Consider the following 4166-nt stretch of genomic DNA (forward strand, 5'->3'; position numbering starts at 1 on the left):
AGGAACCATGCCTTTTTCAGTGGCAGTGCAAAAAGAAGGACAGATAATGTGAAAAAATAAATAAAGTAAAACAAAAACAGAATTTTCAAAATAAGATGATCAGGATTGACAACTCTAAATTTATGTTTATGGTTACCATTTTTCTTCTGCTTCTAACATTTAATTTGTTTTTTTTATCATTGATAAGAACTTTGGGATATTTCCTATCATCTTCTCATTTGGAATAATATCCTCTGGCTCTTTCATTCTTTTAGAAAATATAAACTCATTGTACATTCAATTTCATGAACAGAAATTTCTTTAAATATTATGCTTAATCATTTGGTGTAAATTAATAACTAACATCATTACATCTTATTACATTTTAAATTTTAATGTGCAATTTTAAGCTTTATCATCTAGAAAAAACCTATAGCACCAAAACTGTTGTACTAAGCAAGTTCAAAATACTTTCCAATAAAATCTCACAATTGTTGATTTTCCATCACTGCTCTCTACAATTTTACAGAATATAGGGCTTAGGCTGAATAAAAACTAATAACTTCAATTTGTGTTTGTCATTAAAAAAAGAAGGTGATTTCTATTTTCAGCTTTAAAAAAAATATGCAACTCTGCCCTGAAATTATCATGGCCTAGAAGGAACCGTGGTGGTGCATTGGTTAAAACCCTTGTGCTGGCTGAACTGGTGACCTGAATGTTGGATTGCTGACCTGAAGGTTAGTGGTTTGAATCCACGAGATAGAGTGAGCTCCTGTCAGCCCTAGCTTTCCATGCGGGGACATGAGAGAAGCCTCCCAGCAAGATGGTAACACACCAAAAGTTACACTGTTCAAGTTCCCAAACAGGATTCCAGGTTTCCTCTTCTTCATGGTGATGACATTGTTATTGCTTCAGTAATATTGAGAGGAATACTCCAAAAACTGTGCCTAGAGTGTTTTTCTATGGGATGTCTTGAAAGTAAACAATAGGAATAGCCTTGGATTGAAACCTTCAGTGAGAACATATTCACTCATGACACATTTTCATTAGCTGGAAACTTGTAACTTTACCAAGGTTTTCTTCTGCTGAATCCTGTTTCGTCCTCCAAAAATCAGTCCTGGAGAAATAAAATAACTTTTATAATATTCTTGTGGCTTCAGAAAAAGAGAAATGTAGGATCCAATACTGGATCAACAGCATTCTGAAAATCAGAAGACCTGTTTTCATAAATGGATAACTTAAAACTCAAGATTCTAGGGTAACCACCTTTACACTAGTGCATCCTCCTAGGAGCCCCCAGTGGTGCAATGGGTTAAACCCTGAAGGTTGGGTTGCTGACCTGAAGGTTGTCAGTTCGAATCTGAGGAGAGAACAGATGAGCTCCCTCTGTCAGCTGCAGTTCCCCATGCGGGGACATGAGAGAAACCTCCTACAAAGATGGTAAAATATAAAACTATCTGGGCATTCCCTGGGCAACATCCTTGCAGATGGTCAATTCTTTCACACCATAAGTGGCTTGCAGTTTCTCAAGTCACTCCTGACATGAAACAAAACCTAGTGCATTGCTCCCACAGTAACTGACTTACAGTTGGCAGAAAAGGCTTATGTCCATTCTCATTGGAATTCAGTTGGCAAAGTTCAGTAACACTAAACAACAAAGGGCTTGTTTGGTTTGTCTGTGAAATCATTTGTAACCACTTTTGTTTCAATTCTGCTATGCACTTCTTTACATTTCTAGATTGCCTGTGGATTCTCAATCTGTTTAACTGTAATTTCAAAATCTCATTTTACCCACTGAATTGATGCAGTTGACAGTTGGAAAAGTGTAGGTTTTCATAATGCATAAAAGCAAAGGGAGGAGGGAATCTCGTCTCCCAATATAGAAATGAGATGAGACGAGAATGCCATTGGGATTCTGAGAAAGAAAGAAAAACTCTCAAAATGAGACAGTAAGATTACCACAACTGTAAGAGCAGCAAAGTTAGATGTCATGCTTCAGCAAACCCACATAACTGAAGGCTATACCTGAAATCATGCTGCTAAAATGCACATAAATAACTTGGAGGTTATGACGTACAAGCTTCTTCATGGGGAGATGGTGCACAAAGTTATATGTACTACCATGCAACATCAAAGCACCACCTATTTTCCAACCTGGACGGTTCTGCTATGACCATTCACAGGCTGGTGAGTGTGCAGAGAAGTGATCAGATAACATCTGTCTTGAAAGCATTTCTCCAAATGGATGCAGATACAGAATGACATCCTCAGTTTTATTTTATTCCCCAAGCTGCAGAACTGCTGCTGGATTTTGCCCATACACTTCCTTTCTCCCTCTCCCTGCTAGTAAATGACAATGGTGACTCCACTGGGACTTAAAAGCTTCCTTCAGGGAGTGGGAGCAGCATGGAATTATATCTTGTGGATATTATGTCCCATGCTCCAATACAGGATCACAGCCCAGGAAAACAAGCCATTCATTTCAGGACCATAGAAAGCATTGATCATTAGCCATATTGGTTGCTAGTTTTAATTCACAGTATTCTAAATAGCTTGGGCTTCCCACATCAGCCTGCCTAATATTTGACCCCTTTAATAGAAACCCCACACTGCCTTAGGCTAGATTTTGTATATATGTGATGAAGCTTTCTCTGTTAGGAAAAATACAACTAGAAAGATTATTAAAATGTTTGTGGCCTTAAAATGAGTTTCTCAAGTATCGGAAATTTCTTATGAGAAGAATCCTCTAGTGACCAGAATCTTCACTATTCAGAATATATTTATAAAAATAAATTTACTTTTTGGCTCATAAAATAGCAAAGGAAAACCCTTCCCATGTGCTAATTTTATACATAATAAGTCCCAAACCTTACCAATTTTTTTGCAGGAAACATAATTTTCTGCACACAAAATAATGTAAATTTCTATATGGAAAATGTTGTTTCTACACTGAAAATTATGTTTTCTGTACAAAAAATAGTAACTGTTGTACATAATAAATCCGGGGTATCTTCCAAATACCCTTTTTCAGCTGGGAAGGGGGGGGGGTCTGTAATTAGTCATTGCTTCTTTCACATATGAAATTAGCAAAATATTATCCCTATGCACCCTGCCTCAATCCGATGAGCAACTAAATGTTGTTTTCAGCATAGCCTTTGATCTACAAACTAGATGCTTTAACTGGTTTTAAATTATTTCTAAGAAATATATTTGTTTTGTTTTGAAATATTTGTATCTGTATATTACTTTAAATGTTTTTATGTGTTCTGAATCATCATAGGGTCCTGATGGGTGGAGATGAAATATATTAATATCATAAGTAAATGAATAAATGGATGGATGACCAACTAGATTTTTATTTCTTTTTTTTCCATAACAATTGTCCATGAGTTAATCAGCAGCTAACATGTATTTTTCATTCTGTGAGCAGTTTAGCTCTGGCTCACCCTTTAATTGATCTACAGAGTGAATAATGGGGAAAATTACATCATTGGTGCATTAAGCATAAATAACCACCTTAATATACATGATAAAATGATTGGTACTGCAGTCAGCAAACAATTAAGATTGTGTGTGTGTGTGTGTGATAGGCTCCCAACACTGACAAATTTTGTTTGTTTTCTGTCCCCACTTTTTCATGCTTCTGGAAATGGTACACAAACTAACATCATCGTGATCATCATCATCATCATCATCATCATCATCATCATGAATTTATTACCCACCTCTCCCTGCAGCTCCAGTCTTCCTCCATGCCATACATCCTATCTGTGTACTTATGCCAACAGCTTGAGACTTTTGGCCCTTATGGTTGTTGTTGTTGTTGCTGCTGCTGCTGCTGCTGTTGTTGTGTCCAGATTTGGGATGGGGTGGGGGTGTGGGAGGTGAGTCATGCCTATAGCTCTTGTTACATCTTGAATAGACTACTGCAATCCACTCTAAGTGGGGTTGCATTTGAAGACTGTATGGAAGCTTCAAGTGACCCAATAGGCAGCAGCCAGATTCCTCACTGGGGCAGCGTACAGGGATCAAACAACCCCCCTCCCCCGCTATGTTGGCTCCACTGGCTGTCAGTCTGCTACCGACTACGATTCAAAGTGCTGGCTTTAGCCTATAAAGCCCTAAACAGTTCTAGCCCAGCTTACCTATCCAAACTTATCCCGCTCTATGAACCACCTTGGAGATTA

The 4166-nt window shown here is 37.7% G+C and overlaps 1 long non-coding RNA gene across 1 annotated transcript in view; it reads left to right on the forward strand.

Annotated features, from left to right (window-relative positions):
• The first annotated feature begins 517 nt into the window (after positions 1-517).
• Positions 518-4166, forward strand: part of LOC134298077 (uncharacterized) — a 4097-nt gene continuing 448 nt past the window's right edge. The window contains exons 1-2 of the long non-coding RNA XR_010005051.1: positions 518-716; positions 3717-4166. The exon at positions 3717-4166 is cut by the window's right edge and continues 448 nt beyond it. This is a non-coding gene — a long non-coding RNA (uncharacterized LOC134298077). The remainder of the gene's footprint in view (positions 717-3716) is intronic.

The sequence above is a fragment of the Anolis carolinensis genome, chromosome 3, assembly GCF_035594765.1.
Source record: "Anolis carolinensis isolate JA03-04 chromosome 3, rAnoCar3.1.pri, whole genome shotgun sequence".
Taxonomy (NCBI): domain Eukaryota; kingdom Metazoa; phylum Chordata; class Lepidosauria; order Squamata; family Dactyloidae; genus Anolis; species Anolis carolinensis.